Source organism: Peromyscus maniculatus, chromosome 12, assembly GCF_049852395.1.
Source record: "Peromyscus maniculatus bairdii isolate BWxNUB_F1_BW_parent chromosome 12, HU_Pman_BW_mat_3.1, whole genome shotgun sequence".
In the NCBI taxonomy this organism is placed as follows: Eukaryota; Metazoa; Chordata; class Mammalia; order Rodentia; family Cricetidae; genus Peromyscus; species Peromyscus maniculatus.
Window position 1 is genome coordinate 33,866,136 of NC_134863.1, and position 12,387 is coordinate 33,878,522.

Genomic DNA, 12,387 nt, shown 5'->3' on the forward strand with positions numbered 1-12,387 from the left:
GGAAGGATAAAAATGCTTTCATTGGAGATGTCCAAACTAATCTGATGACATTTAATAGATTCAGAATCAGAAATCCAGATTGCAGACAGGAAGTTTACAATAGATTGGGTTGCTGCATTGTATATAAAGAGCCTATAGGGCTTGAGAGGCTTCTTAGACGAGAGGGGGCTGTAATTACTTCGCTTCTTACATGCATGATTAGATCTTCGGGTGAGAATAACATGCTAAGGCAATTTATTATAGAAGAGTAAATCGCAGATTAAATTGGAAGGGGTTGAGGTAGTGTGATCCAACCATCAGGTTGTGAATACATACACTTAAGCATGTGTAATAGCTTGTTTTTAATTTCTTTACACTAGTGTACACCTCAAACGTTCCATTTAGCAGTGGGATATGCAAATTGTTCCAAATGCAGCAGCAGTACTTTCACCTGAATGTCAAAACTGTCTGACAACTTTAAATCAAATCTTTATAACATTTTACAAAACCATCCAGCCCAAGACTGAGGCACCAAACTGAAAAAACTTGATTCTCATCCTTCCAAGAAGCTCCTGTATGTCAACAGAGTAATGTCAGAGTTCTAATTCACCTGCTTTCTAATTTTAACCTTTTAAGGATTTTATTTTATTTGGTTTAATTATGATATTTTCTACAAATTAATGATAAATGCCTTGATTAATAAAACCAAATGTCAGAGAAAATGACAACTTGATGAAAAATTAATACTAGGCAATATTTTAAGATACAGAGGTACTAAAGATGTATTCTTGAACCTCATATTTCATCATCTCTTTCTTGAAGGTAGGTAACCAGAATTCTCTTTGTAAGTTTCCACAACCACATGTATCTATGCATTTAATGATATAATTTCATCCATCTTTATTATTAGTTATTGCAAATAGAAATATATTCTTAATTTATCTCGTGCTACTGTATCATCTTTTTTTATTTTACAGACTCTAAGTAAAGCATATTGTGGGATAGTGATAGAAATGAGGTTAGCACACTGAGAATTCAGTTTGGTGTGTGTGTGTGTGTGTGTGTGTGTGTGTGTGTGTCTATATGTTTTGGAAAGTCTCATAGTATAAAACTTATCACTTGGACAGTATTTAGTCATCACTATTTTGTCTAATGAATCACCAATTCAGTTGGACTGGCTGGCCAGAGAACTCCAGGGTCCACCTGTCTCTGCCTGCCTAGCACTTGGGCTACAATGCATGCTTCCATACCACCTTCTGTGTGGGTGCTGGAGATCTGCATTCAGTTACTTATGATTGCATAGCAAACGTTTTACCGTTTGAGCCATCTCTGTGCACTGTAGGAATTTGGATTTTAAATAATTTTTCTTAAGTTTTCCATGGAACTTAATAAATGTAAATGACTTTGATTGCTTAAAAACCTAGAATGATAAATATGATTATTCTTCTTTAGCTGGTAGTCACAGCCTTTAAAAACAAAAATGTGCCATGTACTTTTCATTTTGAAAGTTTTTGCCTTACTTTACAAATTTTTCATATTGATGTATACTGTGCACTAAATATATTGCCCCCCACCTTTCAAGCCTTTCCACTTTCTCTTCTCTTACCTCTCCCATTCATCTCCTTTATTCCCCTCTGCAGCTTTACTTCCACTGTATCATGTGTACACACTTGCTTTTGTTTCTCTATGCACCACATGTGAAATAAGACATAGATTATTTGTCTTCCCGAGACAGGCCTCTTTCACTTACTATCATTATTTCCATTTGCATTAATGTTCCTACAAACATCAATGTTTTGTACTGTTTCTGTATATATTTCTATTTTCATAAATCTAAGATTTTTATTGTGAACATTTAGATATTCATTAACTGTTATATAGAAATGGAATTATACAGCATTAATATCTGTGCTGTAACTTTATATTCCTATTTCACAGATAAAGCTTTACATCAAACAAAGGAGGGCACAGTGACCTCTTTCTGTGTTTTGCTTGTTTGCTTGTTTGGGACACAAAGAACCACATAGTACATTGTCAATGAAGTAGGCTTGCTTTGGGCCATCTGCTCATGTAGTGACATTCTGGTCATACCTATCAACAGAAATCTTGGCCAGCTAAAGTTAAAATCACTTTTGTGTGCAACAGACTTCGATTTGTTTAGATTGATGTTTTAGGCATCTTGTTCTGTATAGTAGGGTAAGTAGAGGTAAGCACTAGATAATAAACAGTGTATGCTATTCCCAAGTGAAAACATTCTTCAGTATAGGTTTCTGGGAATATTTGCAGTTGGAAGTGGATTTTGTTGAATCTTTTCTCAGTTGGCTCCAGATTTTATTGTTTTATGTAGTGCTTGGTTCCAGGCATCCAATCTGTACTGGCAAAGCCTTTTATAATGGGTAGAGGCCATCAACATTGCTGTCCTCTGAGCTTACATACCCGCCATGTCTAAAAGCTCTGTTGGCTAGTTAATCACTTCCTCGGAACTCTGGGAAACATCTACTGTCCTGCCGAGGGGTTTATTTTGTTTTGTTGTTGTTGTTTTTTTTTTATTTTGTTTTGTTTTTTGTTCCATTGCAGCACAAGGTTCCTATTATGTCTCATCTCCATACCTGGTATTTATCTGTAAGCAAAATCAATGTTATTTCACATATCAGTAACTAACATATTCCCCAATTCATTGACACATCTTAAAATACATGTTCTCCAGTGTGTGCATCTTCTTACTTACTCTGTTTATCCTTACATCAGTTTATTTCTGCATATCAACCAAGTGTTGGTTTTTCATTAGTTATTCATTAGTTATAGAATTTGATAAGGATATGAAATACTTCACAATGAGTAAGATTATGTTTTTAGTTCAGATTCTAGCTATTTGGGTTTTGTACTATAAGAAATGGTTGCCTTCCCCAAAATGTCTAGGAACAAGTGAGCAAAACTGAAATCCAAAATAACTTCTGAAAGTCTTTGCTAGGTGTCTCATTTTTTAAGCTTAGAAATGAGGATGACTGGCTGAGCCTACACAGACTCAACTCGCAGGGAGTTGAGTTCTGATGCTTGAATTAACACACAAAACAATTCGCTGACTTTCTGTGAACAATCTGATCTAATAGAAAATTTAACTGTCTCTCATCTATGTAAAAATATGCTATAAATAAATTATAATAGACTCAAACTATATAAATCCCCAGTTTTGAAATATATATAAGAATTAATGTTTTTTTCTAAATGTCTTTTTAATATCTTTTGGAAGGGCATTATCTATTTTAAGCCTATGTTGTACTCTGTAAAATAAAATTATTTAGAACTTTTGTATGCAAAGATTAATATGGCTTATGAAGTTTTGTTCTATATAAGTACTAGTTAGAATAATCATGTTCTAGAAACAGGAGCCACCCACCTAATTTGTCTCATTTGGAAACCTGTATTTCTTAAATGACTGCCTTTTCTTTTTGGCCTTTGAGAGGACAGTCTCACTACATAGACCATGCTGGCTTTTAATTTATAGTGACCATGCTGACTTTATTTCATGAATGCTGGGATTAGAGTCATGTTCCATTCCCAGGCCTTGACTCATATTGTTATGTAAGGAAAAGAAATCAAGAAAAAAATAGATTTCCTATTTCATGAATGCTCTGATTACAGTCATGTTCCATTCCCAAGCCTTGACTCATACTGTTATGTAAGGAAAAGAAAGATATCAAGAAAAAAAATGTAGATTTCCTCCTCCCCAAATTCTGCTATCATTCATGTTCCTTAACTACCTACCATCCTTTCAAATGCTCTGGTCTCTTTTTGGATTCCTTTAGTGTTGACAAGGTGTTTTCCATTCCTCTAATGAAGTGGGAAATAAATTAGAATGCATTCAGGGATATTTAGATTACTTACTGTAGTAATGCTCAACATGTCTTTGTAATACTCTTCAACTCCTACCCACCACTAATTAGTGACTTTCAGAATGAGGGAAGATGTTAGTTGTGCACTAGCTCTATATTTACTAGTGATCAAAGGAGTGTTACTAATGTGCTTGTCAGTATTAGAAAAGAGTTAAGTAAATAAAGGGCCAGATGGTTGCGCCCAGAACCTATCAAGAGCCCAGTATGTGTGGGCTGGTCCAGCAGAATGACAGAAACATTTCCCAGGCCAAGTGGAACTAGAGTTAAGCTTTTGCTAATATCCAGAAGAATGTGTTTCAGATGTGTTTTTTTCTTATGGTATTGTGATTCACATCTGCAGATCTCATTGACACTAGTTACCATGAGAGCCACTTACTCCTTGCTTCAAATTCAAGCAGATTCACAGTTCTCAGCAAAGCATCTTGCCGTGAGTCATATTGGCATACAAAGTAAAGTAATTACCCTGGAAGCATTTTTGCAGGTTCAGAAAATACTGATTTTTTTTAATCTTATAAAATTCTCTTTTTTTCTTTTTCCCCCTCCCTTTCCAGCTGCCCTTTTGCTTCTATCTGCTCAGTGCTGGGTAATTATGCCCAGAAAAAAGGATTTCTATAGTTATAAATGTTTTTTATACTTTATTTTAGGCCGATATTTGTATCCTTTAAACAGATTGTGTGACTCATGATATAAGGTACCTGGTAATATAATACTTGCCACAGTGCAGGGCTATATGGGGAACTAGTGTACATTTGCTTAGGACTCTATGCTGTGGATTCAGATTGATTAGGAGCTAGGGAACAGCAGAGCCCTATTCTGTGTGTGTTTCCTCTCTCTTCCTGAGCCTATGCATTATACATATCGTTTCCTTCACAGGTGTTCATTCTTTTACTTCTCATTCTATCAATTTTATCTTATAAATGCTTCTGAAAATCTTTACATTGTTTGAGTTGCTAGGATAGATACTTGGATCTGTGAATTATTGAGCAGATAAGATAAAATAAAATGTGTATTTTGAGGTATTTTCTTCTTGGAGTCACACCAATGATATTTGAGAAGATTGGCTAACTTTCATCCCCTGCCTTCCTTCCCTCTGTCTCTTCCTTCCATTCTCTTGACATTTGTTGAGTGTTAGCTCCAAGTCAAGCATTTTATAGATGTTAAACTATTGAGCAAAAAAGCCATATAATTATTACACCTATGGAGATTATCTTCTAAAAGGGAAAGATACTAAGACATAAACAGAAATTACAAATAACGATATTTTATTAAATTTTTCATTTTGCTCATCTCTGTACTTTGCCATAGTTTTAGGAATTTAATGTACAGTGAAGCCATTACCCCCAGTAGCCTGCATTTTAAAAAGTGGATCTGAATTGAAATGATAGAAAAACCACATTTCTTTTCAACTTGTCTAAACAATGCAGGTAGTTTTGGTACAAACATAGACATGAAGCAGTATTTTGCTCCATTTCTATAGAAAAAAAACCAAAAACGTTTTTCAAAGTTGCTTATACTATCTCACATGGATGAGCTCCATTTGTGTTTTCAAATCTTAGAGCTTGTCAAGGAATTTCTGGTATTTTTTTAATTAAAGAAAATTGTTTCTTTAAAATAACTTTTGTTGGTTTCATATTATTTATCTTTGATTCAGGTTTAGTAATGCTGAAGAAAGAGCAGGTGATCGAAGTGTGTATTTTTTCTCTTACTGGTCATATGCATACAACATTTTTGTGTTCTGATGAGTGTCCCTTATGCCTCTTATTGGATTTGTACCCCGCTTGGCCATATAGCCTACTTTCTCATTCAAAGTCATTCCAAGGTATTGTGCTGGAATTCAGCCTTATTCAATAAAAAGAGGCCATTTCCTTCATCAGCTGTCCACTTGGACATACATTCTTTATACCCTTAAAATATTTTGTATGCATCCAGTGTTTATTAGATGGATTTGTCAAATTACTCATAGATAATCAGTTTTTTAAAGTTATAATTTGAGCTGTGACATTTCAAACTGTGAATTATAAGGTTTGACCCTTTGGTTCACATTTTGACATAACAGCCATTAATTATAGTTTTTAAAGGACATTTTGTTTCAGTTATAATTTGTGTTATGAAAACAGCTTAAGTGTTTTTCCCTTTAACTTTTAGGAATAACTGCTCAAATATAAATGCATATATATCTACAGATCTATAACTATGTAGTGTGTATATTCCATTATAGTGATTCAATAAACTACACGTGAATATTATATTGAAATATATTTGTGCCTTTTATACGGATTCATTGTGATACATACCTGTGGATATTTTTATGTTATAATCCATAAGTGAACACTAAGATCACCCTTATTTTATATACTCGTATTATGATTAACTGTGACTATTACGATAAAAAAAGCCTTACCATGAAATCTAGGTGTGTCCTTTTACTTTCCCTTAAATAGAGAAATAAACTTTATGTGCCTAAGGATGGCCATTATCTAAGGAAAATTTCAGTGTTCTAAAGACTATTTGAAGTAGTGTGGTATAGGGAAATGCAAACTATTTAAGTGGTGTTTGCACATATCCATAGCTGAGATACTGAGAGGAAAAGGACAGGGCAGAAAGGTCAGTGGAGGTGAGCTCAGAATTATGTAGATATCTAAACACTGATAGTGTCCATATTTAATTATATAAAAAGAAGATGATCATATAGCTAAAAATAATAACACAGATTTCTGTTACTAGTTAATTAATACTACTTAGATTATTTGTTTTTTAATCTGTCCTCATTTTGCATTAAACTTAGTTTCTAATTTCACACAATTAAATTTAAGATACTTTAGACAAATGAACACTTAAAAATCTGAATAATCTCCATAAAGGCACATAATCTCCCATTTGTATTTTAAATATATCTGAAATAACTAGCTTGATTTTGTTTAAATTATTCAGTGCTGTTCTGTTACTGTCTGCCATGAGGTCTTAAGGGAAGGGTCTGGTCTCTTATGTACTGGATAGTGTGCCTCATGAAAGACATTTCCCTCTGTGCTTGACTATGCACTCCAAGATGGTTTGTTTCTTAACATTATAGAAATATGTTCATTTTCATTTCAGAAATATGTTGCTGTCTTAGTTGACTCTAGAGACGCAAGCAACTTCTTTCATTAACAGACGGACATGATTTCAGAGTGACTTGTTGACAGCTATGTGGGAACGTTTGTTTATTTAGTATGTGTGTTTTGTACTTCCTATCTGGAAATAGCATTATACTTGGAGTTTAAATTGAGTTTTAGCCTTGGTTCAACTGCTGCTTCTTGTCAGGGTAAGTTACTTACTCTCTGCACTAGTATCCGGAAAGGAAAATGAAGAACAAGATCTCTTTCATAGAGTTGTGGTTAGGATTTGAGATATTGTTAATAAAAATGTTGCATTCAGTGGCTGACACACAGAATGTTACTAGTAACTAATGATTTAAATTGAAACATTGTACACCATTTTTTCAATGAGTAAGGCATTTTTCTTAATAATTTCTATTTTCTGATACATTTATTTCATTTTTCTTGAAATGATCTTTCTTTTTTCTATGACTACCCAGGTTCTTCATGTGTCCCTATGAACACCTAGTTGTCATCACATCGAGAGGGCATTTTAAATAAGAGAAGTATTCTCCAAACATAAGTTAGGGTACTGCAACAAAAGAGTAATTGATGATCCAAAAAAAGAAGAAAATTTTATCATTGTCAGTGTGTTTATTTTTTCTAAAATAATAATTTATTTTAAATAAATAATCTAAATAATAAGAACTTAGCAGCAGAAAGTAGCATTTTCTGAGTGAGTACAAAATTTAGATTACATTATTTACCTCTGAAACCTAGTAGTTGGTGGGTTTACCTCTGCTTTGTTTTCAAAAAGGAGAAGTAACAACAAAGACTATAGAGATAACTTACAGAACATGAGAATGTAGTTTCAAACCATACATTAGATAAGGCTTAATAGCTAACGAACATAAGGAACTCAATAATTTGAACAATCAGCAAAGGAACTTAATAAATTTTTCTTAAAAGAAGACAAATAATCAAGAGATAAACGAAAGAATGTCATATATCAATGATAATCAGAAAAGTCCAATTTAAATTATAGTAAGTCTAGTATTTCTTACCTGTTAAGTTATCTGTTATTAAAAAGCTAGAGATATGTGCTGATGACATTATAAAGACAAGGAATTCTTTGTACACTGCTGGGGATATAGATTACTAACTATGGAAAACATTTTGGAAGTCACTGAAAAAATTGCAAATAGAATTGTCATATCATCCAGCAATATCACTTCTAGTATAAGTTCAGATCTATGGCAGAGTATGTGGAAGAGATACCTACCTCCAAAGTTCACTCCAATGTTCTTCACAACAGCCAAGATACAGAAACAACCTAAGTATTATCAGTAGATGACACTGGGATGCTGATACTCAGCTTTAGATGTGCATTGCTCTGTCTGTCTGTCTGTCTGTCTGCCTGTCTGTCTTTGATCCATCCATCCATCCATCCATCCATCCATCCATCCATCCATCTATCTAAAACAGGAATTCATTGTTTATTTAGTCATTTTATCATTTATTTAAATGTTATAAACCACAGGGATATTATATTTACTGAATAGTAGAGGTACACACAAGCAAATTCTGCATGATCTTTCTTATATGTGGAATCTTAAAAAGCTGCACACAAAACATAATTAAATGGTGGCTGTTAGAGACTTAAAATGATGGGGAAATAGTGATAAAAGACCATGTAAGTAGGAGGACTAAGTTAATAGGTTTGTTAAACATCATTGTGGCTATAGTTAATGTATTACAAGTTTTAAAGTTGTTAGAGAGTAGAGTTAAGTCTTTTTCACCATAAAATTGCCAAATATGTGAAGTGTTCCATGTATTTATGTTTTTTGGACTATGTGTTGTACACTATATGTATTGAATTTTAACTTGTTAGGAAATAAGTTGAAATTCAGTAAATTTAAGGTAAAAATATAATCAGGGTGTATTCAGGTAGAATTTTCAAAAAGCAAATAGTTTCTGAATAATTTCTGAAATGAATTGCAAATAAATTTTTGTTTCACCAAATAAATATAATCATTTGTAAGGTTTCTCATAACTACATGGAATATGCACCCAATAGCTCTTTTTCATATAGCTTCCATTGCTGTTATCCATTTTATCAATTGTTTTTCCCATGGCACAAAGTATTTATTTTTAACCTGAATGAAATACAAGACATTGGAAGACAACAATTTTAAAATTGTTGTTAACAATGGGTACAGCGAAATTCAGTATAATTTCCATATTTAAGATACCTTGTCCTTGGTTTTTCAGGATATCACTTTACTTTTCTTATCTTCTCACATTAATGGAGGATGACATTCAAATTCTTAATTTGGTCTCAGTCTACATTGCGAGTACCTAACATGGAAATTTCTTTCCTGTTTTCCCATCTTCCCTTCTCTTGGCACACAGTCCTTCCTCACAGTTTACAGTTTGCTGTCTTTTAAACAGTCTTTTCCTGCACCTTTGCCCTTCCTGCTCATTGAGTCTGTCATGGCCTTTATATAACCAAGAAACAAAATTCTGTTCCATTAGTGGAGGCCTTGCTCATTTCCCTGAAGCAGAAAGAATAGATCAGTCCTGTGTCTCCTCACCATTTGCTCAGGAACAGTAAATTTGCACATCCTGTTACAGTTTTTACTTGTGCTTTCTTCATGGTAAGCTTGTTGAGGGAAGGGATTGTTTTCTCCTCAGTGTCCTTAACACAGAAAAGAACCCCTGGTGATACTGTTTACAGATTAGGAAACTAAATTGCCAATCTCACACATGATAAGGACTTTGCAAAAGGGGTTCCTTAAACACATATATACTGTATTTCCTTTGGCTCTGTACCTGATTTCATTTTGGTTTGAGCATTTGTCTTCTTAAATTTGTATCTTCAGTAGTAAAATTAGAGTTTCTACCTACTCTGCAATGGAATTGAATGTCATTTAAAGGTAAGCTGTCTTTAGGCAGGAGAAAGGGACTTTAGATCTTAGTACTTGCAATGGTGTTCAAGGGGTGACAGGACATTTTGAAAGTTTAGCACTCCATAGTTTTAGTATATGGACCACTGATGGTTGTCTGAAGCTTGAAACAGTTTGTATATGCATAGCCTTACTCAGAGTCTGGAATTTAGGCTGTAATTAGCCTCTTCAGTGAATCTGTTTGGAAAACATAAAGTGACACTCTCTTCCCAAAGAAAGATGTGGTTGTTTCGAGACTACACTCGCGGTTTAATGGTGTCTCAGCTGAAACAGATGCCTTACTTGCTTTCTTCTTCAGTAACTGCTTCCTAGCTGTAAGTGCAGCACATACAGCACACACAGGCACTATTAACGAATCAGAATGAGGCCAGGGGAAAACTCATCTAGGATCCACATACCTAAATGCAGTTAGTAAACAGAGTCACTAACTCTCATTAAGCATAATTAAACCTAATATTGACTGTAAACTGTTACTTACCTTAAACTTCTCTGTAGAGAGAGTGGAAAGGGATTAACCTAGCAGACTGGGACATTAATTACTACCTATTTCACATTAAAGTTACCATCAAGAAGAGCTATATTCATAAATAAAACATAGGAGGGATTGAGAGACAGAAAATATGTAAATTCATTTTTTAAAGAGGAAAGAAAGTCTATATTAAAAAATAAAACGAGGTCTGTGAGTGATGCCAGCTTCAGTAAAGGGAACACTAGCTAATTACTACAACAAATGGACTAAAATAATCACAGAGGTGTATCTTTGCCTCTGACTGACAGGACCTGCTTCCTAGGAGACTTGGCTCAGCTCAGCATGAGGCTTTTCATGTACCCTTCCTGCCACTTCTTCAGGCTACTGAGGGTTTGAGAGAGGATAAAGGGACTTGGGAGAAGTATAATTTCTTCCCCCCTTTGCAGTCATTAACAGAAGCTTATTTATGAAATTTATTATAAAGATTGTAGAAACATTTGGTTTGTCAGTGAGAAAGCACAATGTATTTTTTCCCCAGTCACAATGGTCTGGCAACTGGTCTCCTGCTACTATTTAATAATTTCCTTCTTGGGTGCAATCGAAAGAGTATGTTGTGAAGAGCATAAAAATGTCAGCTAAATTTAAGATCCACTGTTAAAGTTTTATATTATGCTGTAGCCTCAAGGGGGTGGATTGAGGAGAGAAGAATTTGAAGAGGAAACAAAGTAAGGACAATACAGATGTCTACTTGCCTTAGAATATTCTTTCAAATACACCAGGCTGTTTAGACTGCTACATGACCTGGTTTCCATTTTCTTTTCACTGAAGAGACACGCACTGAGGATGGACATTCCTATACTTCTGCCAGGTGGGTGTTCTTTTCTGTAACTGAACCCCACGTATATTCTTGTTTAATTGTCCTATCCAACCATAGTTTAGATTTAACTTGTTTGGCTCTTAATCAAGTTTTGGAGCTATTGTGCTAATTTTTTCTTTCACATTCTCATAGATAAGCACCAGTATAATGTAGTAGTTGTGACTGAGAAAAACAGCCTAGGAAGTAAGCCTGCAGTATTTTTTTTAAGGGATTAGGAGTTCAGTTTAGAATAAAACTCTTGATTTTTTTCTCATGAATTTAAAGTTAATTTTACAAGTTATGTGTTTAACACGATGCAACAAAAATAATTAATGGACAAAAAGTCTATCCTTCATTTCACCCATTGAACAGAAATCCACCAGCCGATTGGATGACAGAGGATGAACAAAAACAGTGAGAATGAGAGTACTTCTATCCTCTGCTCTTGTAACAATAGTGACATTACGAAATAACCATAACAATGGCATTCATATTAATCAGACATATTTATACAGAATTAGTGTTGGCTTCTGCTCTATATTACCTTTAGTTTTACATGAACTTTTATTATCTGTGCATATCAAAAGAGACATGGTGAATGAACAAAGAGGCCCTGTTATGAGACGAGTATTATTTGACATTTTGGGAAGCTCTTATTATAGGGTTTCCTCTTACGTGAGAACAACGGGAAGGTTGTCATAGTTGCTCTATTAGAGAAACTCTGGAATTTTAAAACAGAAATGGAGCCCATTTTTTTTCCTTGAAGAAAATTCATCAATTAACAGAATTGGAGTGATCCAGGATTTCCCCTGGAGACTGGCAACCCTGACCTTGCTTGAGCCTGTGAAACCCTGACCTTATGAGGCATCTCTTGGTGCCATAGTTTTTCCTTTTGGTTACAAGCTTGGTAGCTAATGATTCAGTTATTTTGTTCAGAGATGAAATATATTTTTAGATTTACTGGAAATACTTGACTTATAACAAAATGCAGAAATTTTACAAAGTCTTTGACTTTCCTGCAAACCAGATGTTTTTTGCTTATTTGTTCATTTACAGTACTAAAAGAGAACAGTTCAAAGTAGGTTCTTTTCAAGCCTTCAGTGGCTTATGACAGGTCTGACTGGAATTATGGTTATATAAAAAAAGTGTC

At 34.2% G+C, this 12,387-nt stretch overlaps 1 protein-coding gene across 18 annotated transcripts in view; it reads left to right on the forward strand.

The window, feature by feature from the left end:
- Positions 1 to 12,387, forward strand: part of Zbtb20 (zinc finger and BTB domain containing 20) — a 775,725-nt gene that overhangs the window by 141,717 nt on the left and 621,621 nt on the right. The window lies entirely within an intron of this gene.